This window comes from Hibiscus syriacus, unplaced genomic scaffold (genome assembly GCF_006381635.1).
Source record: "Hibiscus syriacus cultivar Baekdansim isolate YM2019G1 unplaced genomic scaffold, ASM638163v2 tig00110013_pilon, whole genome shotgun sequence".
In the NCBI taxonomy this organism is placed as follows: Eukaryota; Viridiplantae; Streptophyta; class Magnoliopsida; order Malvales; family Malvaceae; genus Hibiscus; species Hibiscus syriacus.
Window position 1 is genome coordinate 3,780,177 of NW_024062563.1, and position 26,937 is coordinate 3,807,113.

At 31.9% G+C, this 26,937-nt stretch overlaps 1 pseudogene; it reads left to right on the plus strand.

Annotated features, from left to right (window-relative positions):
• Positions 1-11,454: 11,454 nt before the first annotated feature.
• On the plus strand, positions 11,455-12,451 carry LOC120212315 (annotated as a pseudogene).
• The last annotated feature ends 14,486 nt before the right edge of the window (positions 12,452-26,937 follow it).

Consider the following 26,937-nt stretch of genomic DNA (forward strand, 5'->3'; position numbering starts at 1 on the left):
GATTGTGTATACTTGCACACATATCCACACCATTTATAGTACTCACAAACAGCGGACACAGTTCATGCTCTAAATCACCCATAAAATTTTATAAAAAAAAACATTATGGAAATATTTCATTTATAAAATAGAAAACATACTTTAAAATAATATGAGGTTGACTTATCGTAAGTTGTCCTCAAGCATAATAATTAAATAAATAAAATGTACTCATTTTGACACTTTATTTATAAATCAACATATAAGCCTCACTAAGTTTTAGATTTAATCATTTGCTTCCATTTGCTTCAACTACATAATTTATTAAAATTTCATATTTTGATAGTTTGTACTATCTTCAAAAAATATTATTCTTTATTAATCTACTTGCTTAAAAATTATTCCATTTGTACCACCTAAAACTAGACTCGAATATGAATCTAACCGTATAAGGCACTCCATCTAGTTCTACTTGTACATTTTATAGTGAATTTGCGAAGTTGATTGACAAAAGCTGTTTTAAGCAGAATTTACTGCCATGTTTTCTGGCATATTCTCAACTAAAAATTCATGTCTTTTCGTATATGCCTCGAAATCAGTAGCCATTTATTTTTGACAAAACTAGACTGATATAAAAATTCAAAATAAATTTTATCCTCTAATTATTTTTGTATAGTTTATACTGATTTTCTGAACTTACGGTTCAAATCTTGAATTCTAGGCATTTTCCTTAATTAGTTAACTTCCTTATCTCATTTCATACTTCTATTACTTATAGAATGAACATATAGGCTTGAATCACGATTCACATAACATTAGTAGTCACTTCTTAGCGTAGTAACTCCAACACTGACTCATCGCAAGCCAATATTTGTTCGATAACATAAATACAAATTAAATGCACTCACCTCTGACTCACTTCTGGTCCGATTTCTTTACTCACTTTCTTTTCTTTTTCCTTTTAAATCACTAGGATCGTAAGAATTATCATGATCTGTACGATATCACATTTATAGCACAATATTAAACTATATGTTAGTACTTATACTAACATAATCTAATTCCAATTCTATAAAACATAATCGATACTAAGTCGATATAAAACTAATTTACTCTTCTATAATAACTTCAAACTTTTCAAAATAAATATTTAATTCCACAAATACTCATTCTCATCACCAACCTTTCAGCTTTAATGGCTTTACAATTAAATCACTATTCATGAATTACCTTTAAAATTCATATAAACTCTTCCATTTTTTCTAAATGATTCTTCATCATTCTCATTTATTCTAATTAAAACTTTAGAATTTCCAGCATGTAGATAACATCCTCAATCCAATACTTTAACTTTTGAATTCTTGTAATTCCATCCTTAATTTTCCCTAACCTTTCTTGAATTCAACAATTAATTTACTAACTTACAATTTAATCCCAAAAATCACTTAAACTTGAAAACCAGCTCTTAACTAATAATTCCCAGCATAGGACCTTAATTTAATTTTTTTTCTTCAAGATTTGTATACAAATACTTCACAATTCCAAAAGTTACAAATAAATCTGTAGGTTTCAATCAAACTCCGTTTTAGTCCAAACTTGATTTCAAACATACCAAATCACTTTTATCATCATTCTAAGCCTTTATTAAATTTTTGAGAATTTTCCAAATATTTTCCCCTTTGCACAAATAGTTTTATTCTTTATAAAATAATCTCTAAACTTGATTCAAGCTCAATTTCATCATCCACACAACATTTACAACCAATTCAGCTCCTTTCCATATCAAATATAAATCAAACACAACATTTTCCTAAACATAACCCTATGGGCGAACCATATATATAGTCTTACACTTGATTTTTAACAACTTTCATGCTTGATTTCAACTTTACAACACTTCTAACATCAATAATCGACCTTTAATCATAAAAATCACACTTCCTCTTCATCCACATCTCACCAACTTAAACATAAAACATGAAGATTTTTATGCCAAATGAAAGAGAATTTCATGTAGGTTATTTTATCCTTAATAACCTAACTTAAAATCTTAATGAAAATGAACCAAAATTTAAAAAGAAAACTCTTTCACCTTGGTTATAGAACTCACGGCTGGAAGAAGAAGAAACTAAAATTTTCTTCAATTTACTTGAAATTATCCTGTAATACACACGACATCATTAAATATAAATGAATTTTAAATTCATTTAATCCACTTTATCATTTTTCCCTTAACAAAACTTAATAATTTCATCCATGCCACTCCTTGACATCATCCCTTACATCATAAAATCCATAAAGAAAACATATTCATTCTTATTTTATACTTTTATCATTGAAAGTTTCAAAATATGCAATTTAGTCACTAAATTTCTTCAATTCGGCTAAATAGAGAAAATTATATCCAAATTCATTCCATAATAATTTTCACTATTATAAATATGGAAATAATATTTCCAAAATATATTTAGCATATTCCAAATTTTCATGAAATTTTGATTCGATCTGATTATCCGATTTCTTACAAGACTTTACTACTCAATCAATTCTTGCACAAATTCCAGATCAAAAAATTGAATTTCACATAAGATCCACTCTTAAGGATGAAATATCTATTTATAGAATAAAAATTATTTTTAGGGAAATTATTATCTTGGTCCTTAAACTTTTCCTAACTTTATACTTTGGTCACTAAATTTTCAAAACTTTTATTTTAGTCACTAACCAAAAGTTAGGGTATTACAATTCTCTCCCTTAAAAAAGTTCATCCTTGAATTTCCCATAAGCATTTACATATATGACGTAAAAAGATAAGGAAATTATTTTTCATATCTTTTTTTATTTTCTAAGTAGCTTTCTTGACTTTATACTTCTGTTAATTTTTATAAACTTATTCCTTAGTTCATTGACTTTTTTTCCAGAGGTTATACCAATTGATAAGCCACCGGGCTAATGAATTTCGGACTTAACTTTTCTTTACATTCAGATCTCAAAACTTTGTATATGATGATACTTTAATAAATACCTTATCATCAATCTCCTTCTCTTCATATCTGAGTAAAATTCGTCAGTCGATATCTTTCTTAAGATTATCTTGTGTATCTTTTACTTTTTCTTCCACTTCTTCGATTAGATACGGGCCGATTATATTTCGATCTTTCAATCCATACCAATTCAATGGTGTCCGCCACTTTCTTTCATATAAAGCTCCAACAGAAGCCATCTTAATACTTGATCGATGACTATTATTATAGACAAATTCTACTGAAGGCATGTATTTTTCCCAAGTACCTTTGAAATCAATAACACACACTTAGCATATTTTCAAGGATTTGGATAGTTTTGTTCAGACAGTCCATCTAGTTGTGGATGAAAAGTTGTGCTGAGATTTAATCAAGTTCTTAAAGCTTTATGCAAGGACCTCAACTTTAATTCTTTAACACGTGTGGCATCCTTTTCCATTGATAATTGAGCATCTAAAGTTCTTAAAGTATAGAATATTTTTCAGCTAAATGCATCAATCACTATATTAGCTTTTCTTGGATGGTAATCGATAATCACATTATAATACTCTAGAAATTTGATCCATCTTCTTTGTCTCAAATTTAATTCTTTATAAGTTAGCAAATACTTCAAAATTTTATAATCCGAGTAGATATAACACCATTTATTAAATAGATAGTACAATATCTTCAAAGTAAATATTACATCTGCTAACTCTAAATCATGAGTCAAATACTTTTTTATGCACCTTCAATTCTCTTGAAGCATAGATTACTGTTTTGCCTTCTTGTATAAGTACACATCTCAAACCATTATGAGATGCATTGCTAAAATCACATAATCCTAACATGATTCCGGTTGTATTAAAATTGGTATCTCTGTTAGAATCTTTTTAAGCGTATCAAAACTCTCTTGGCACTTTTTGATCCATACAAAAGATGCATCTTTCCTGAGTAACTTAGTAAGGGAAAAAGCAATCATCAAGAATTTCTTCTCGAATATCTGATAATTACCAACTAATCCTAAGTAACTTCTTCATAGACATTTTTCAGAGTTTTCCACCCCCACTACTACTTGTACTTTCTTTGGATTAACTCTAGTTCCCCCTACCAAAATACATGGCCAAGAAAATCAATTTCGATAATCAGAAATCACACCTTGGCAACTTGGCATAAAGCTTTTATCTCACAACCTTTGGAGTATAATACGAAGATATACATCGTGTTCTTATTTAGTCTTTAGTTGATAATATCCAGACCAGAGATCAATCCTTAAATATAATGGTGCACCTTTAATTTGATAGAACAAATCATTAATCCTTGGAAGATGATATTTATTCTTCACTATTACTTCATTTAGTTGACTTTAATATATGCATAATCGCATAGATCCGTCTTGATTTTTAACAAAAAGTATCAGTACACCTCATAGAGATACACTCAGTCTAACAAAATCCTGGTCAAGTAGCTCTTGCAACTATACTTTCAACTCTCTAAATTCGTTTGAGCCATCCTATATGGAACTATTGAAATAAAAAGGTACCAGAAATACTTCAATCCTAAATTTAACTTTACAATTCATGTTAAATCAAATAATTTATCGGGAAATACATTAGGAAAATTTGAACTGTTGGAATATCTTTCAGGCTAATTTAAGAGGTCCATGTATTCACCATACTAGCTAAAATAGCTTAGTAACCTTGTAATAATAACCTTCCTAGTAGATACCATTGAGATCACATTAAACCATGGATTCAATTCTTTACCAATCAATATGATGTCTAAACCTTTTTAATCTTTCGAGATTAATTGTTCCAATAATACTCTACCATCACATAATACTGAGATAACCAATCCATATTCAAAACGATTCCAAACTTCTCATAGGAAATCCCATCAAGTTTAATAGAAACTTAATGTCTTGAATTTTATCGAACAATTTCTACATATTTGATTTACCTTCATATTCTAACCTTAAAGGTTGGTTACTACTTATAAAATTTCTTATCTATCATTCTTTCTCCTTACTCATAGAAAAAATAAAATCCTTTGGACCCTTCCAAAGTAATAACTTTAAGCAATCACCCAATAACGATTAACCAAGATATAGCCATTTTTCAATCGAATTATTCGAAATTCTTAATGACCAACTTATACGTTAACTATCCTTACCCTCTGGTCCATATAAAATTTAATTTTTACTCTATCACTTAAGATCAGTTTCATTCGACCAAACATATAGGTGATAATTTCAAAATCATTAGTAGATTCCTCTATTTTAGGGTCGTCCTCTGTCTCGAGCACTTTTACATATTTCCTAGACATAATACTAGGTTTTTCTGAATCAATGTCCTCGTTTTTTGAACGAGTAAGTTGTGACCACATTTTATCTTCCTCCGCATTATATGGCGGGATATTCCTTCCACAAAATGGAGAAAAATATCTTACGACACTAACTCTTCTAGGGTAGAATTCTAAAATTTTCTTTGGTTTGATTGGATTGATAACAATTTCGATCTTCCTTTTAATTTTATCACTCTTAATACCTTCAGGAACCTTCTGAACAATAGCTCGTTTTAGATCCTCAGAAATTGACATCTAATCATTCATATTCAACTTAAAATTAGTAAGGCACAACATCATTAATAAAATCACCTAACCATACCAGATCAGTAATATCGACATCTTAGTGACGTGTACACTTTTCTAACATAACATAAACTTGTTTTAGGCCTAGAATCGGCTAAATTTATAGTTCTGATACCAATAAATGTAACTCACATAACTTATATATGTCTCAATATATGAGTTACAGATGTCACATCAAATCTTTATATTTTCTTTATAAAAAAACCCTTAAATGTTGAACCATTTAAAAAAAAGTGGTTAAATTTACTAGTCAACTTTGTCTAGTTAATCCGATAAAATCATATAATAGTACTTTTTATTTTACAAAAAAAAATCCAACCAACTGTCAGCACCATTTAGACATATCGGTATTGTTTTATAAACTAGGTAGATTTATCTAAACTCTGTTTTATTTTAAAAACCCTTTTTTAAGGTCCATTTACCTTATATATATATACTATTCATGCATACCATTTGATATATATACGGATAGCCTAAATAATAGTCATAATTTACTATTATAGACCACTCAATAAAATTCTTTAAGCAAACCAACATAATATACATGTCACTAAAAGCTAAGTTAGGATCATGGATGTCTTAGTGATACTGTAACTAGGTACGGCTTCCCAAGATGCTTGAAGCTCCTCACTGATCATTACATTTTTTATTTGAAACTACGCATGAAAAATATCACACGTTAAGTAAAACTTAGTGAGGCAAATAAATAAATCAAGGCGAGTTATATCAATAGAATATCATAAATAATTCAAAACATAAAAATAAATGTAAATAAAATTTTTAAAATTTTCAAACCAGACTTTTTAAGTTGTTTTTCTTCATCAGAAACCTGAAAATCATGATCTCATAATTTTATCAAAATCAGGATAATCAAATTCAGAAATAGTATACTTTGCATCTACTTTCCATTCAGACACATTTCATAAATTTCATATTTCATGTTCATATTATTTTCCTTTCGGTCACTTTCAGAATTTTTTTTTATTTCATTTTCATAGCCCAATGTATATTTATAAGAATACAAGGTGCGTGAGTCAAACGAGTGTATGCGCAATAAGTACTTCAGTGCTTTTATCAGAACCAGTCTATGCACTTCAGTGCAATCATATCAGTCGCACCAAAGGTGTTATACACAATATACAAATGTACCAGTCAGAATCAGTTTCACTCCACCTCATGTCACACCAATTGTACCTAAAACTCTCAATGCAATTACAATGGACTTTCAAATCAATCTTATTCATTTAATAGTCATCGTTTCATAATTCAGAATCATTTAAAATCATCATCATAAAATCATACTTGGGCAGTTCATACTCTAAACCATCCATAAAATTTTATAAAAGAAATCATGGAAATATTTCGTTTAAAAAAATAGAAAACACGCTTTAAAATAATACGAGGTTTACTTATCGCAAGTTGTCCTCAGTCATAATAATTAAATAAATAAATTACACTTATTTTGACACTTTATTTATAAATAAACATATAAGCTTCACTAAGTTTTAGATGTAATCATTTGCTTCCATTTGCTTCAACTACATAATTTATTAAAATTTTATATTTCGACAGTTTGCAATACTTTCAAAGAAATATTATTATGTATTAATATACGTGCTTAACAATTATTCTGGTTGTACCACCTAAAACTAGACTCGTATACAAATCTAACCATATAAGGCACTTCATCTAGTTCCACTTGTACAATTTATAGAGAATTTTGGAAGTTGACTGACAGAAGTTGTTTTAAGCAGAATTTACTACCCGATTTTTTGGCTTATCTTCAATTAAAAATTCATATATTTTCGTATACACCTCGAAATCAGTAGCCATTTATTTTAGACAAAAATAGACTGATATAAAATTTCAACGGTATAAATTTTATCCTTTAATCATTTTTGTATAGTTTATAGTGATTTTCTGAACTTCCTGTTCAAATCTTGAATTCTAGGCACTCTCCTTAATTAGCTTCCTTATCTCATTCTATACTTCTATTACTTATCGAATGAACATATAGGCTTGAATCACGATTCACATAACATTAGGAGTCACTTCTTAGCGTAGTAAATCCGACATTGGCTCATCGCAAGCCAATGTTTGTTCGATAATATAAATACAAATTAAATGTACTCACCTTTGCCTCACTTCTGATCCGGTTTCTTTGCTCACTTGCTTTTCTTTTTTCCTTTCAAATCACTAGGATTGTAAGAATTATCATGATCAGTACTACATCACATTTATAGCACAATATTTAAACTATATGTTAGTACTTATACTAACTTAATCTAATTTCAATTATATAAAACATAATCGATACTAAGTCGATATAAAACTATTTTACTCTTTCATAATAACTTCAAACTTTCCAAAATAAATATTTAATTCCACAAATACTCATTCTCATCATCATCCTTCCAGCTTTAATGGCTTTACAGTTAAATCACTATTCATGAATTACCTTTAGAATTCATATAAACTTTTTCATTTATTTCTAAATGATTATTCATCATTCTCATTTATTCTAATTAAAACTTTAGAATTTCCAGCGTGTAGATAACATCTTCAATCCAATACTTTAACTTTTGAATTCTTGTAATTTCATTCTTAAATTTCCCTAACCTTTCTTGAATTCAACAGTTAATTTACTAACTTACAATTTAATCCCAAAAATCACTTAAACTTGAAAACCAACACTTAACTAATAATTCACAGCATAGGACCTTAATTTAATTTTTTTTTCTTCAACATTTGCATACAAATCCTTCACAATTCCAAAAGTTACAAATAAATCCGTAGGCTTCAACCAAACTCCATTTTAGTCCAAACTTGATTTCAAACACACCAAATCACTTTTATCATCATTCTAATCCTTTATAAATTTTTTGAGAAATTTTCTAAATATTTTCCCTTGTGGTCGAATAGTTTTATTCTTTGCAAAATAATCCCTAACCTTGATTCAAGCTCAATTTCATCATCCACACAACATTTACAACCAATTCAACTCCTTTCCATATCAAATATAAATCAAACACAACATTTTCCTAAACATAACCCTATGGCCAAACCGTATATATAGTCTTACACTTGTTTTTTTAACAACTTTCATGCTTGATTTCAACTTCACAACACTTCTAATATCAATAATCAACCTTTAACCATAAAAATCACTCTTCCCCTTCATCCACATCTCACCAACTTAAACATAAAACATGAAGATTTTTATGCTAAATGAAATAGAATTTCATGTAGGTTATTTTATCCTTAATAACCTAACTTAAAATCTTAATGAAAATGGACCAAACATTAAAAAGAAAACTCTCTCACCTTGGCTATAGAACTCACGGCTAGAAGAAAAAGAAACTAAAATTTTCTTCAATTTACTAGAAATTATCCTTTAATACACATGACATCATCTAATATAAATGAATTTTAAATTTATTTAATCCACTTTACCATTTTTCCCTTAATAAACTTAATAATTTCATCCATTCCACTCCATGAAATCGTCCCTTACATCATCAAATCCATAAAGAAAACATCTCAATTCTGATTTTACACTTCTATCCTTGAAATTTTCAAAACATGTAGTTTAGTCACTAAATTTCTTAAATTCAGCTAAATAGAGAAAATTATATCCAAATTCATTGATCCATAATAATTTTCATTGTTCTAAAATATGGAAATAATATTTCCAACCTCTATTTAGCATCTTTCAAATTTTTATGAAATTCTGATTTGATCTGATTATCCGATTTCTTACCAGACTTTATTGCTCTTAATCTTTACACAAATTCTGGATCAAAATACTAATTTCACATAAGATTCACTCTTAAGATGAGCTATCTATTTATGTATTAAAAATTATTTTGAATAAATTACTATCTTGGTCCTTAAACTTTTCCGAACTTTATACTTTGGTAACTAAATTTTCAAAACTTTCATTTTAGTGACTAACCAAAAGTTGGGTATTAGAATGTGTAAGCTTTTGAGGATTATATTTTTATTGTATCATGTTATATAAATATTTTCATTAAGTTAACAATTAAATGTAACGGTGAGTGATCAAGATAAAAATAAAACAACAAAACGTAATGTTAAGTACGAGTATAAAATATATAATTAAATGATTAAAATAAAAATATGAGAATAAATAAGTAACTAAATATGTAGTTTATAGGATTATTAGTAAGTAAAAGATATATAAAAAAGTATATATGTGTGTATGTATGAATGAGTTAATTGATTGCTTCAATATCTTTTGATGTTGATACACATCGAAGTAGAAATGTTGCAGCCCATATTCTTGCCCAATGGACTTATATTAAATTTCATTTCCACTTTGAGTTTGAACATCCAGAATGTGTTATAAACTACGTTCTCAATGATGCTATCTATTTTAATATGCCAATTATATATAAAAGCCTTGACAAGTTGAATTGGATATTGAGAAAACAATACTTTTTCCTCTAATCTGAGTTTGACCTCTTACCAGGGGTGGATGTAAACGTTATGCGCATCCCTAATTTTAAATTTTTTATATTGATTATTTGTTTTATTAATAATATTCGTCACAAAATTTTATTTATGTTTATCGTGTAAATTATTATTATTATTATATATATATATATATATATATATATATATATATATATATATATATATATATATATATATATATATCCAGCCTCAAAAATATGTTGCAGTTAGGACTGCTTTTTTTTATTTTATCTTGACACATAAACAGTGTCATCAAATTTGTTTGAGATTAGACGAGTTAAATTATATTATTAAGGAAAATTGATTTTGAATATGTTTTGGATTATTTTTTCTAGTTATAAGATACTAAATTATATATCTATATAGGTACATAATTATTTAATTCTTATGTAAATCTCAATTGGATTTTGGGTACTGATCCTTGGATTGGAGAGCCACCTGACCTAAACTTTTAGTTAAAAAAAATTATATTTTTGCATGTTTATATTCTCATCCGGTTCATATTATTTTCATGTGTATTTTTAGTATTTTTTATATCGTTTTATGTAGTGTCTTAATTTATTTTACAAATTTCATTATGTTAATTTGTTGAAATTTATTATATATTTTTCGTAATTTATTTTAATAGTTCAATTTAAATATACATTAATTTTATATTATCCGTTAATCGAATTTTAATTTAATTAAGAATTTATAAAGAAAATTATCGGGATCTTGAGAAATTTAGGTTAACTTAGAAGTATTTAGAGGTTAAGTTTATAAATGAAATTAGAATAAATTACACATTTAGTCACCTAAATATCATTTTAGTCATCCAACTATTTGTTTTTTTCAAAATCATCACCGACGTTACATTTTGGTTTCATTTAAATCACCTATCATTAAAAAATTAATAATGATGTTGGCATGTAACAATAAGGTAATGTCACATCACCATTAAAAAATAGAGAATATGATGTCAATAATTTTGTTATTTTTTTAACGGTGTTACAACGTAATGTTAATGATGATTTTGAAGAAAAAATAATTGAGTAAAAAAAATAAAAATGATAATTGGAAGAGTAACTACATAGTTTATCCATGAGATTAACATCCCTACTCATGTTTGTTAAATTCGTAAATTTTAGGAAGTATTGTTTTATGTTTTGTTAGGTTATTTAATGAATACAGCAGCAAATGCATGAAACAGAAAGAAGAAGAAGAGAAAACAGTGGTGGTTTAGTTGAGACAGGTTCTACTGTTATTGGATCGCATTTTGCCCCTTTTTTCTTCCTTTTTATTCAAGTAAAATCCTCCACGCTCTCCACGCCAAAAATAAAATAAAAACATGGCTCCTCAACGTTCAAACCCTTCCCTCCCTCTCAAAACCAGAATCTTCATCTCCTTTCTCTCCAACCTCACCGACGCCGCCTGCCGCTCCGATGGATCCATCAACCGCCGTCTACTCCGCTTGTTCGACTTCCAGGTCGCCCCAATCCCAACCCCAAACCCTCCAACTCCGTCTCCACTTCTGACACCACCGTCGATGCTTCTCGTAATCTCTGGTTTCGAATCTTCTCTCCTTCCTCCCTCCGATATTCTTCTTCCCGTCGTATTTTACTTCCACGGAGGCGGGTTCACCTTCCTCAGCCCGGCTTCCACGGGTTGCGACGCCGTTTCGTAGATTTTCCCGTAAGTTCCCAGCTTTCATCGTCTCCATCAACTACCGTCTCGCTCTGAACATACCTACCGTCCCAATACGACGACGGAATCGACGTTCAAGTTCTTGGACGACAACCGCGACGTTTACTTACCGGAAAATGCCGACTTTTCGCGGTGTTTCTTGGCCGGTGACAGCGCCGGCGGAAACATCGCTCACAACGTAGCGGTCCGAGCCTGCAAAACGGAATTCAAAACGCTGAAGTTGAGGGGACTCATTTGCATCCAACCGTTCTTCGGCGGAGAGGAGAGAACGGAGGCGGAGGTGGAGCTAGAGGGAGCACCACTAATATCCATTTCGAGATCGGATTTTTTCTGGAGAGCGCTTTTGCCTAAAGGGTCGAGCAACCGCGACCATCCAGCGGTGAACGTGAGCGGACCCAACGCCGAGAATATAAAAGGGTTGGATTTTCCGGCGACGATGGTGGTGGTGGCGGGATTTGACCCGCTAAAAGATTGGCAGAGGAGGTATTACGAATGGTTAAAAGCATCTGGGAAAAAAGCGACATTGATAGAATATCCAAATTCGGTGCACGCGTTCCACATGTTTCCAGAATTGCAAGAGACTTCCCAGTTAATTATGAAGATCAAAGATTTTATGAGTAACTGTTCCTCTAAGCTGTAATAAAATTGATTTGATCCAACATCAAACATTTTATCAGGAATCGGTATTAATGTCTGATTTTCGACATCAAAAAGTTACCCCATGTTTGATAGCATAGTTGTTAGGGGATTTCCTGTTATCCTCCATTTCCACTCACTCTAATCCAAATCTAATATCTCTAGTCCTTTAGAACGAACGAAGGATCATATAAAATTAATGGCGTAATTTTATTAAATATTCACTTCGGTCTTTTTTAGCATTTTGATCCCAACATTTCATTTTAAAGCAAAATGATCATTATATGTATCAAAACCATTATCATGCAAATGGCCAACACACCAAAATAAAGATATTTTTATACTAAAATAAAATATTGGAGAGATAAAATACTCAAAAAAAAAAAAGAATAAAGATGAAGTAACTATTTAATCAAACCTTATGAGTTTTTTTTTTTAAACGAAAGAGCAAAATGCTCTGAAAAATAATAAAAATCAAAATAACTATTTAATTAAACGTTAGAGATATATCTTGAGACTATGTCTTTTAGATTTTACTCCTTTTTACGGTTGATACGTAAATATGTTACTTTTGATCAATATAATAAAAATATTAAGTTAGCTAAAAGTTTACTTACATAATAAATATATTAATATTGATAAATTTAATAATTTAATTATTAAAATATCAATCATAAAAAATTTACTACATAGTTATATAAAACTTAATTTTACACTAGTGTAAGGCTCTTATTATTCAAATATATATATTTTATTTATAAAAATATCACATGTGAGAGATTACCTATTAATATAAGAGAAAATCGTCTCAGTGACCAAAAATGTCTTATAATATACGATTTTAACCAATTTTTTTTGGATTTGCCAAAATGACCAACAAAATCGCAACGCGAAATAAAAATCGCAACGCGATCCTCAGAATCGCAAATCAGTTTCCAAAATCGCAACGCGATTCTTGAAAATCGCAATGCGATAGTACAAATTCGCATTGCGATTTTCCAAAATCGCAACGCGAATATGAAAATCGCAATGCGAACACATAAATCGCAACGCGTATCCGTAAATCGCAACGTGTATCCGTAAATCGCAACGCGTATGGGTAAATCGCAATGCGTATCCGTATATCGCAACGCGTATCCGTAAATCGCAACGATAATACATAAAATCGCAACGCGTGTCCGTAAATCGCAACGCGATATTTAAAGCGCCATTATAATCGCTACGCGTATTTTATTTTCAAATTACAAAAACGAATATTAAGACAAAATCCGTAATCGCAACTCATAACCTAAAACCTAAAATCACAACTCAGTCCCATCTCCATCTCTCACTCTCTACGGCGAAGAAATCCGTCCCCATCTCCGAAGATTTCCGTCCCCATCTCCGACGAAATCCCTCACAACCATTCACGGTCAGAAATCCCTCACAATATTCAGAAATGGAAAATCAACCTCCGAGGGTTAGTTTTTTTAATTATTTTTATTTTGAAATGTTTGCATTATTGTAGGTTTTTCATATTGAAACTGATGATAAGTTTACTGGTCATTTCAATAATAGATTAACCATTTCACTTAGATTTCATTTCGCGTTACGATTCTGTCGTGCGATTTTCATTTCGCGTTGCTATTCTCTCGTTGCGATTTTCAAGTTAGTATTTGTCTTTGTCTTTGTTCTGTCTTTGGTTGAAGTAATGCAATCCATTCAAGTTTCAATTTGCAGAAGAGTCGCAACGAGATAATGAAAATCGCAACGAGAGAATGACTGTCGCAACGAGAGAAATGAAATCGCAACGAGAGAATCGCAACGCGAAATGAAAATCGCAACGAGAGAATCGCAACGCGAAACCAAAATCGCATTGCGATTTTCATTTCGCGTTGCGATTCTCTCGTTGCGATTTTCATTCGCGTTGCGATTCTCTCGTTGCGATTTTCATTTCTCTCGTTGCGACAGTCATTCTCTCGTTGCGATTTTCATTTCAACCAAAAGACAAAACAGTGTTGCAAATTTTAGTTTCAAGAAATAAACTACTACTTTTTATGTTTATTGTTTTTGGTATATCTTCACAGTGTAGTTTTTGGTATATCAACTGGTATGTTTATTGTTTTAGAAATTTTTTTCGGCTTCATTGACATTAAGGAATAAAGTTAGCCTAGCCACTACAATTGCTTCGAAGCTTTCACCTGCTCAAAGACAATTGTTTGAGGAAACCTGCTTCGGGCCATGGCTGAGAGTACAGCATCCGGGTGGAGATGCTAATTTGACCCATTTGTGGCTTCAGACCATGACATCAAATCTACCCGACAGTATACAACGTGGTGAGGAAGAGATATGGTTTCATTTTCACCAGCGTATTGTTTTGGGCGGAAGGAGTTCTGCTTAATCACTGGTCTACGATTCGGACCGATGATGTAGGCCGGTACACTCGTCATATCGCCCGCCCATCATGGTTATCCCGGGTTTTTCCGGATGAGTCAATGGAGAAGCCGAACCTACACGTCGACGACCTGAAGAAATTGTTTAATAAGAAAATGGTTTCACTCGGATGGATGACGTCGATGTTGTCCGAGTATGCCTTATACTACTTGTGTATGCCGGCTTTTAGGCAGAGAGGCCAGACAACCTATTCCTCGGGAGCTAATAATATTGGTAGAGGACCTGAATGCATGGAATCTGTTTCCGTGGGGTTCGTATATATGGAAAGCTACCTGGACTAAGTTGTCTACTGCCTTTGATGACCGCAAAAGTTTGCGTGGCGATGGGTCAAAATACACTTTGTCAGGCTTTGTTTGGGCCTTTAAGGTAAGAATTTCTATATAATGTTTCTAAAATTATAATTAATTATTAACAATTACTAATTTTGTTATTATGTGTTTGTAGATTTGGATATTCGAGGCTTTCCCCAGCATGCGTACATATGCAATAAAAACGTCAAATGATATTCCAGGGCTATTTCCTGGAAGAGGAAAACTCTGTTGGATTGGGAAGACTTAATACCATATGCGACAATAAATAATGTAAGTTAACACAAATACTTTCATATAATATATAAACAAGTTATTAATAGTAGACGTTTAACTTTGTTTGAGTTTTATATTTTAGGAGGCCAACATTCCATTACAAAGATGACACCCACGGAGGAAGAGCTTGCCACTGATTGGTGGCAAGTAGTCAGAGTTTTTTTGATGGCACGGATGATGAGCAGCATCCACTTTCTCCAATTCGAGAGCCATCACCTCACCTAGAGCCATCACCCGATCGACGACTATACACCCTAGAACGAGAGCCATCACCTATCCGTCACATCATCGAGCCTCTTCTCCACCATCACTCATGATAGGCGACCGGAAAAGATGCCACGACTCCTATCTCCCTGTTCTCCACCTCCACCTCCACGGGATGAGTCAAGGGAGTTACGTGATGAGGTCAATGCCTTGCGTGAGGAGATCGGTACTCTACGCGATAACGATGGTGCATGGCGTGTGGAGGTGTCAACTTTACGTGGTGAGGTTGCCGCTCTACGTGAGATGATAGTATCGTTGCAGAATGAGGTTCATACTCTACGCAACGAGGTAAGTTTAAGATTTTCCATATTTAACTTAATGATAAATTTACTCGTAATTTCACTTAGATTAGCCATTTCACTTAGATTGCTTAGTAAATTATTCGGTTGCTGCCAATTCTGCTAAACTGTGTATTCTTTAACACTGTGAAATAGTATTTGTCTTTGTTTTGTCTTTTGGTTGAAAGTAAATTTGTTCGGTTGCTGCCAATTCTGCTAAACTGTATTCTTTAACACTGTGAAATAGTATTTGTCTTTGTTTTGTCTTTTGGTTGAAAGTAAATTTGTTCGGTTGCTGCCAATTCTGCTAAACTGTGTATTCTTTAACACTGTGAAATAGTATTTGTCTTTGTTTTGTCTTTTGGTGAAAGCAAATTGTTCGGTTGCTGCCAATTCTGCTAAACTGTGTATTCTTTAACACTGTGAAATAGTATTTGTATTGTTTTGTCTTTTGGTTGAAGTAATGCAATCCATTCAAGTTTCAATTTGCAGAAGAAGAAATAGTTACTTTGCAACACGAAACTTAAAATCGCAACGCGAAACCAAAATCACAACGCGAAATGAAAATCGCAACGACAGAATCGCAACGCGAAACCAAAATCGCAACGACAAGATCGCAACGCGAAACCAAAATCGCATTGCGATTTTCATTTCGCGTTGCGATTCTTTCGTTGCGATTTTCATTTCGCATTGCGATTCTGTCGTTGCGATTTCATTTCGCGTTGCGATTTTGGTTTCGCGTTGCGATTTTGGTTTCTCGTTGCGATTATCATTTCGCGTTGCGATTTTAAGTTTCGTGTTGCGAAAGTAAACTATTTCTTCTTCTGCAAATTGAAACTTGAATGGATTGCATTACTTCAACCAATAGACAAAACAAAGACAAATACTAACTTCAGGGTATTAGTTTGAAACATATTTTTCTTTGTTATCTGATGCATTTGTGAACTATGATAGAATAATGACTTGGGTGAATACAATGCAAGTTTGAAACATATTGTCTTTGTTTTCACTGTTTAAATATCATGTCTGTTTATTTACTGATTTTGTATTTAATTATTTAGCGGCCCGATAGAGTGGATGCTTTACGTCGGGTTATGCTTGCACGACGGAGTTCACGCATCAGACAGCGTGCACGTGCTATTAAGTCTCCGTACACCCCAATAGTGCGAAGACACCGCAAGAAGAAGCCCGACTCGCCTGTCATCCCTCAAGAGTCCACTCCTATCGTGAAGAGGCCCCCCTATCATTCCTCGAGAGTCCCCTCCCACCGTTCAAGAGGCCACTGTCATCATTGAAGAGGTCCCTCCCACCATTCAAGAGCCCGATTCACATGGCGTCATATGTAGGCTTCTGAGAAACCCTCTGACGTGCCGGACATGATGGATTCAAGTTGGCTCTCGTATGAGTTACCGGCCAGTACCATACCGGTATCTGAAGAGGAGAGGGAACAACTACCGGACACAATTCTGGATAACACCCTTTGGGCTAAGACCGCTGTTGATTTTTATCTACATGAGCGGAGCCAGGGGTGTTTCACTGACATATGCAAGCTCACCGATGATATCTATTTGTTGCTTGATCGGTCTTGGTGGGGCGTATTATTAGGGGTCGAAGACAATGGCTATTTCGATGGGGGGGTAAGTCTTATATTTTCTTATATTTCAATTGATTAATTTTTTTTTTAAATTTATGTAAGTCACTAATATATGTCTTTTTTTTGTAAAACAGCATATCGATGCGTGGGTGACACGTCTTCTAATAATAAGAAAACTTAAGAAAAATAAAATATACGATATAAAATTATGCCGACGTCTTTTAACGCCGTTCACTTGAAGAATGCACGAGATGAATCATTTGATTGGGCAATGGACAAGCTAAACTTATCCTGCATGGTGGGAGGTCGATAAGGTTAGTATTTATTTTAGATTGAGTTTAAAGGTTTTATGAAATAAGTGCGCAAATGAATGAATTATTACTTATGATTGCAGGTGTTTATCCCTGTTTTGGAACGTAAACATTGGATTCTCGTCGAGCTTCAGCTCCCATCCCTTAAGACAATAGTGTATGACAGCATGATAAATTACATATCATTGGCTGATTTAAGAGATGTTATTAAGGGATGGAGCTCTCATTTGGCTAAATTCTTGGATGCGATCAATTATTGGACTCGTTCTGGAAACAAGAAGCCAAAGAAGCTCAATATTACAGTTATTAGAGATGAGACCGCGCCACAACAAACGAGCGGAGCCAGAGGAGATTGTGGTCCTCTCGTATGCTTGGCGTTGGAGCGTTTTGACGACGGGAAGCATCAAGTATCTACCTCCCACCGATAGAGATAGAGCTGCAGTAGGCTTGTGGTTTCGGCATTATATGGCTAAATCGATATATACGAGACGCTGCCTACCTGCATCTGCGTTATAAAAATGTCCATAAACAATTGGTAAGTTTATATACTTTTGGTTTGAAAATGTTTGGTTAAGTACCTAGAATTCAATAATTTGCTGTTTGTAGGTTTTAGATGTGTAGAAAGTGTTGTTTGAGCAATGTTTGGTTTCTGCAGGTTAATCTCAGAAGTGAACTGCGTGAAAATGATGTATGGCTGCAAAAGTTGATTCAATAGTTTAATTGATTGTTTTTGATTGTTTAATTGATTTGTAAAGTTGATTCAATAGTAGATGATCGGAAATAAGAATTATTGCTTATTTTTGATTGTTTAATTGATTTGTAAAAGATGATTTGTAAAAGTTGATTGTGTAATTGATGCGAACATAATTCTTATTTGTGCTTGTTAATTGATTGAAATGTAATGGTTGATTTTGTTGATTTCAATCTGCATTATGTTGAAGGCAAAAATGACTATCGCAATGCGAAATGAAAATCGCAATGCGAAATGAAAATCGCAACGAGAGAATCACAATGCGAAATGAAAATCGCAATGCGGAAATGAAAATCGCAACGAGAGAATCGCAATGCGATTTTAATTTCGCATTGCGATTCTCTCGTTGCGATTTTCATTTCGCATTGCGATTTTCATTTCGCATTGCGATTCTCTCGTTGCGATTTTCATTTCGCATTGCGATTTTCATTTCGCATTGCGATTCTCTCGTTGCGATTTCATTTCCGCATTGCGATTTCATGTTGGGATTTTCATTTCGCATTGCGATTCTCTCGTTGCGATTGTAATTTCCGTGTTGCGATAGTCAAATGCATGCCTAATAGTGATAACAACTGAATAACAAGAGTTGGTTAAGTCAAAATGGTTGGCCTGAGTCATTAATTCAACTGAAAATGTTAAAAGTTCACACATAAAATCCACATAATACAACGTTTGCATTTAAAAATCACCTAAGTTAACAGTCCCAAAAGGTGAAGCCAATTGTGATTGGGATTTAAAGATGATTGCCTTTTGCTTGACACCATATGAGCTTTGGATTTTGATGAGGATCCATATTTTGGTAGAGGAAAAGATGATTTTGATGGCACTGGTGATCCACATGTCAACCTTGTATGACCACTTTCCTTGCACCGACTAATGTCGATCTCTTCTTCTCTTCACCTTAGACGGTATACGATCGTGACTTTTTGGTCGGCCAGGTAGCCTTCTGTCCATGGCTGGTGGCAAAACTGTTTGTAAGTCATCTGGTATGTCCCACTCAGAAGGATGTGGAATAGGGTAGACAATCTCGGCATAAGTCTGTCGATAAACTTCTGTAGTGTAGCAATCCATAGCGTATGCGCTTGAATCATCTTGGTTTAAATGAAGAGCAACTTTTATAACATGGCCACACGGATAACCAGATGTTTGCCATTTCATACAACTACGCGTCTTTGCATTTAGATCGACTAGCCCATTTAAGTTATTATCCAGTACTTGAAACAAAGTGTTTGAACATGGTTCAACTCTCCATGACGTTGACTTCACAACACGTTTCGTTATCTTTTTTCAGTCCATGGTGTAACACGATGTTCCAATGTTCCTGTAAATTTAAATAAACAATACTTAGTAAAATATATAAATATGATAAGTTACGAATTCAAAGAAATAATACATGCATGGTTTCTTTTCTTGTAGTACCACTGTTGAATAGAGGCTCGAAAAAACTCCATTAACATAGTAATGGGTAATTTCCGGGAATGACGACTTAGAGCGTTGATTGATTCTGCACTATTAGACGTCATGAAACCATATCTTGCTCCAAGTTGATGTACTCTTGACCATCTTTCAAACCCGACATCTTCTACTGTTTGAGCACACTGAGGCAAAACACGTCTTAAACAATTTATATGCTTATTGAAATCCACTTCCCGATAAGCTTTTACAGCCTTCCAGTATGTCCATTTGTGCTTTTTTTATACCAGCAGACCTTGATTTTAGATTTCTATACAAATGAACACCACAAGTCCATGAAAAGCATATGGGAAACACCTTCTAACAGCGTTGTCAATTGAGTTTGCCCTATCGGATATGATTGTCAGATTGCTAATAGGACCTATGCAATCCCTAAGATGCCCCATAAACCATGTCCATGAATCAGAGGTTTCAGATTTGCCAACCCCGTAAGCTATTGGCAATATCCCATTGTTAGCATCCATGGCTACTGCTAATAAGTTTACTCCAAGGTATCGACCTTTCAAATGTGCTCCGTCAACTATAATAACTGGGCGCATGCAAGTAATAAACGAACGAATCTACAAAATAATATACACAAGAAATATAATCATTTAAATGTGAAATGCATAACTAACAAAAATGAGTCAACAAAATTATATTGATTTACTAACCGTAGCACCAATGGCGATAAACAGCAACTCAAAGCGTCCATCTCTATCTGTTTTGATATGAGTTACCGACCCAGGATTTTCAGCTTTAAATTGTGACAATAAGCCGGCAGTGGGCAAACGATGCTTCTGGCGACCCCCTCAACAATTCCAAGGCATAACATTTGGCTCTCCAAGCTTGAGAATATGATATACTAATCTTGAACGAGCATTCATGTCAGTCATAATTTCATGTCCCCGATATACCCTGCCATTCAAAAACATTAACTCAGACAGAAAACCACCCAACACCTTTTGTTTGCCTGTCTATGGTGAGGAAAACTTGGGTTCTTGAACATGTATGTTTATCAATAAAAGTCCTAACTTGAAACATTTTGCAATCTTTTATTCTCTTTGCAATCATACGCCACGTACAGTTTTTGTCAATCATACACCTTGTTTCGAAACGATCTTTGCTTGATTTGTTAACTTTTAGTTGATAGCCATCTTCCACACATTTCGTATACAAAGCTATCTTCAAGTCTTCTTGTATCAAACAATCATCTTTCTTGATACGAATAACTTTTGTGTAACAATCAACTGCTTTCTTTATCAACTCTTCTTCCGGTATCTGAAGTAATTCTGGCATATTCCAGTTATACGCCGTGGCATTTTCTTTTCTTCGGGGACTTTTTCTTCTTCTTTTTCTTCTTCAGGATTATATGAATTACAGAATGGATGTTCAACATGTTCATTCACAGTCGTAACTCCTCCTCATTATCATCAACAATACATTCTTCGGCAACGGCTGTTTCATCATCAAAATTCGGGTATTGACCAATATCAATATCATTACACGCATGGTCTGTTTTTCTTCTGAAACATCATCAAAATCCGTGTATTGACCAATATCAAAGTTCGGATATTGACCAAGACCAAATTTCGAATACTGACTAGTACTCACAATTTTTTCTGTTGGCTCATCATCGTCTAACTGGTCAATACGAAAACCGGAATTTGGTGCTGAAAGTTGATTGGGATTTGGATTAGAGAAAGGTTGTGGGTTTTGAGAAAAACTTAGTTGATTACTACCCGCTACTGACCCAACAATACTACTTCTAGGTTCAACAACATACAATGTAACATCATCTTGTGAAACACTAATGTAAGCAATGAATCGTTCAACATCTTCATTGTCGGTTAACAAATAAACTTTACCATTTCTCTGATAAGATAGCCTAAATCCACTTAGGGGCTCTAAATTCAATTTATTTGAAACACGTAGCATTAGAGTTTCATAAGTTAACTTTTGTAAAGACAATTTTAGTTGAAGATTCATGGGTAAGGCATATTGTAAAACACCATGAACATTATCCCATGACCCTCCAAAACACAAATCTATCCAAACATGATCAACATTAGATGATTTCATGGTTGTAAATTAATTTACTAAACAGACGAGCTGCGAAACTAAAACCTGTTGCCGGATTGGGAAGGATGTCGTTGGATATAGGAACGGATGTCGCCGGAGAGAGTGATAGATGGAGATGGAATGAGTTGCGATTTAGGGATTTAGTTTATGATTTCAGTGTTATATATCCAAAATTTCAGTGTTGTGATTTACAGATTCTCGTTGCGATTTACGGATTATCGTTGCGATTTACAGATTCTCGTTGCGATTTACGGATTATCGTTGCGATTTACGGATACGCGTTGCGATATACGGATACGCATTGCGATTTACCCATACGCGTTGCGATTTACGGATACACGTTGCGATTTACGGATACGCGTTGCGATTTATGTGTTCGCGTTGCGATTTTCATATTCGCGTTGCGATTTTGGAAAATCGCAATGCGAATTTGTACTATCGCATTGCGATTTTCAAGAATCGCGTTGCGATTTTGGAAACTGATTTGCGATTATGGGGATCGCGTTGCTATTTTTATTTCGCGTTGCGATTTTGTTGGTCATTTTGGCAAATCCAAAAAAAGTTGGTTAAAATCGTATATTATAAGGCATTTTTGGTCACTGAGGCGATTTTCTCTTAATATAATACACTTTTGGTGAAGTTACACATTATCACATATTTAAGTCTTAAATATATCCCGTCAGACTTATTCATTACCTAAACTTTTTATATATTAAATAAAAATATATAAGCACACTATTGGTGAAGTCACATATTGTCAACAATGTGTTGTACCAAGCACATTTTCAGCATGTTCTATCAAAAGCATATTTCTTAGATTTTACCATTTGCTGGTTTAAGTTTGGCCCATTAGTTTGAAGTTCACAAAACGAAAAAATTATTTTCCAAGTGTTTTTTTATTTGATATACGACTTAAAGTATTTTTAAAACTAAAAAAAAAAACAAAAATTTCAAATTTTGGAGCAAGATTTCGAAACCCAAAATCTCTGGACAATATACTCAAAGTTCTAGAAACTTTTTCCGAATTTAAAAACTCTATTACGTGGTTTCTAAGCCCCATTTTCGGTTTTTAAATCCCTTGTTACAGTTTTCATATTTTTCAAGAGGGTTTCAAAATTTTCTTTAACGATTTTGAAATCGCTACGCATATAAGTAAACATTAAGGAAAATAGAGGCTTTCAATTATTATAATTCATCTCAAATAATCATAAACGACTCCAAAAATATTTGAAAAATATTACTACACCGATCTATATTTAAAGATCAACAGAAATTTTTTCATTATTTTTTTTCTATTGTATATAATATATTGAGCCTTATTAAAAATTATTGTACTCATATTAAAAACTTATATATATATATATTTAGTTGAGTATTTTGTTTATCCAAATCAAACCTTGTAAAAAGATAATAGTTTTTAGTTTAGTTTTAAAAATTAAAGTAATTATATCGTAGTCATTGAAAATGTAAAATTGTAAGGTTACATATTATCCTTAAAGATAAAAACAAATTAATGAATTTAGTGAAATCCTTAGTGGTGAAAAGCTAAAATAATGGATGTAGATTTGTTTGAGAAAGTCGAACATCTATTAATCAATTTATGTCAAAAGTTTTAATTATTTCTTCAAGTTTTCATCAAACTCTATCAAAGTCAATTCACCATCTCTTGGTGGTTTCCGGTTGATCGATTGAGCTAACAATTAAAGAATAAATAATTAAAATAGTAACATCGAAAACGTTAGACAGCTACATTGATCGAAAGAAAATTTAGACACTTAAATAGAAAATAGGTATAGTTTGAACAAAATTTTAAGGTAAACTACATATTTAATACCTAAACTATCACTTTTGTTTTATTTTGGTACATAATTTTTTTAAATCATTCATAACATTTAGTTTAGGTTTCAATTTGGTACATCGCCGTTAAAAAAATTAACTTCATTAATAAATTTTAACGACGAAGTACCGAAATGAAACCTAAACTAAACGTTAGGTATAATTTAGATGCCAAAATGAAACAAAAGTAGTATTTTAGATACTAAACATGTAGTTTATCCTTTTTATTAAGCCAATAATAAAACAAATGTAGTGAGGGAGCACCCTGCAGGTAGGGGAAATCGAATGTCTAAGGAAATGTAGACTAATATAAGGCTAAGAAACGGCGTGACTGGAAATTTAATAAGATAATTAACAAATTTTGTAAAGCACTACTGGAAATGTTAACAAGACTCATAATGTTGTAAGTGGAAAACATGAAGAACTATTAAAAATTTTGAAATATAAATTGCATAGCTTCTGTATCCATACTTACTCTAAAAGTGTTAATATTGTTTCAACAGTAACCTATGTCCAACTATTGTCCTGAAAAAGTATTCATACCTATGATGTATGTATTGATACTTATATTTAAAACTTGACCGATTAAAATAAAATATGCGCTATTTATTATGTTAAACTACCTACTAGTTTGTTTGAAGGTTATTAATAATGTAAATGGTAAAATAAAATAGGTTATATCTATTACGTTAAAATACCTACAAGCTTGTTTAAAGGTTACTAATAATGTAAACGGTAAAATAAAATAGACACTACCTAATATGTTAAACTACCTACGGTTTGTTTAAAAGTTACTAATAATGTAAATGATAAAATAAAATAGGTGTTATCTATTACGCTAAACTAGCTACTAGTTTGTTTAAAGGTTAATAATAATGTAAATGATAAAATAAAATAGGCGTTACCTATTATGTTAAATAGGCGCTACCTATTACGTTAAATAAACACTATCTATTAAGTTAAACTAGCTATTGATTTGTTTAAAGGTTAATAATATGTAAACGGTAAAATAAAATAGGCGCTACCTATTATGTGAAATATGCGCTACTTATTACGTTAAATAAGCGCTACCTATTACGTTAAATAAGTGCTACCTATTACGTTAAACTAGCTACTGATTTGTTTAAAGGTTAATAATAATGTAAACGATAAAATAAAATAAGTGTTACCTACTATGTTAAATAGGCGTTATTTATTACGTTAAATAAGTGCTACCTATTACGTTAAACTAGCTACCTGTTTGTTTAAAGGTTAATAGTAATGTAAATGGTAAAATATACACTACTTAACCGTTTGCAATATTTTTTTAAAATTCGGAAGTATTGATACTTGTTGGTTGATGTGAGGGGTGGAATTCATCAACTTTTTCAAAAATATCGATACATCAGATATCAATTATTGATATTTTAACATTCATCAATTTTTCAAATGCTAAAGTCTAGATAACAGACATCAAAATCAAAAATTCTGAAGTATCGATATCGAGTATTAATAATTTTCCTGAATACATACCGATACATATACACTAAGTATATAATAATTTCCATACATCTACATTAAGTATTGATATTTTTACAAAGTTATTTTAATAGAATTTTGTAAATAAGTCATTTTCAATCTTAACATTTCAATTTTTTTTTTCAAATTAACAAGTTTCTAAAATGATAAAATGTCGAACATTATAGATGATATTGATATTTGCTAAAGTATCGACCATCAAATCATAGTAGTATCAATATTTATTTTAAAAATAATTAACATCCAAAGATATGTAATAATATTAAATCCTACTGATATCATTAAATACAACTTTAATATTTCAGATTGCAACCTACTTCTTTATTCAAAATAACATTATTGGGCGCAACCTAGAATGTTAATATTTATTTGTGAAATTTCGAAGACCCCATCAGCTTAAAATTTGATAACATTTTAGGCACTTTCCTAATATGTTGATAATATTAATAATAAAATAAGTAATTAACCTATTTTGTTATCCTCGAATTTCTAAGGTCTCATTAGTTTAAACTTTGGTAATATTTTAAGCGCTACCTAATATGTAGATAATATTAATAACAAATTAAGTAATTAACCTATTTTGTTATCATTAGATTTTTAAGGCCCCATCAGCTTTAAACAGACACTACCTATTACATTAAATAAGCGCTACATATTATGTTATTATAATTGATAATGTTTTTAATAATTAACCGGTTATGTTAAAATCAATATTTTTTGACGCATTTTACATACGACGATAATATTCTCGGTTTTTACCATTATTATTACCAATACAAATAACATTTCTGATGAAAATATATAATATTTTTATAACACTTTTAACCGATCACTTATTTAATTAATCAAATTATTTTTTAATTATATTTTAACCGCTCACAAGATAGCCTCATCAGAGGAAATGCTTGCTCAACTTTCATGTTAAAATGTCAGGAAAGATGCTTGTTTGGAATGTGACAGAAAAACTTGATGTCTTTTTCAACTATTAATTTGCACGTCAAAATGTTCACAGGTACAACATAATAATATCTATATTTTAAAAAACATATTTAAATTCTTTTGTCTCAAGTACTTTTAAATTTTTTTTTTCAAAAAATAAATTAAATCCAAGAAATGATTTTAAGGTTTAGACATAAGATTTTAAGGTTTAAGATTCAATAAACATAATTAGATAAACTAAATTTTGTAGAATTTGTATATTAAAAAATTGACCCATCATCATTTCCTTTTATTCTTTTCACCCATTAGGTTGAGAATGAGATAGTGTAAAAAAATTGATCAGTTTTGACTTTTGATTTAGTTTGCGTTGAAAGTTGAAAACAATAGGACATTTCAGTAAAAATAATGAAAATAGAGTGTCGAAAGTGATAATTTACCCAATGAAAAAA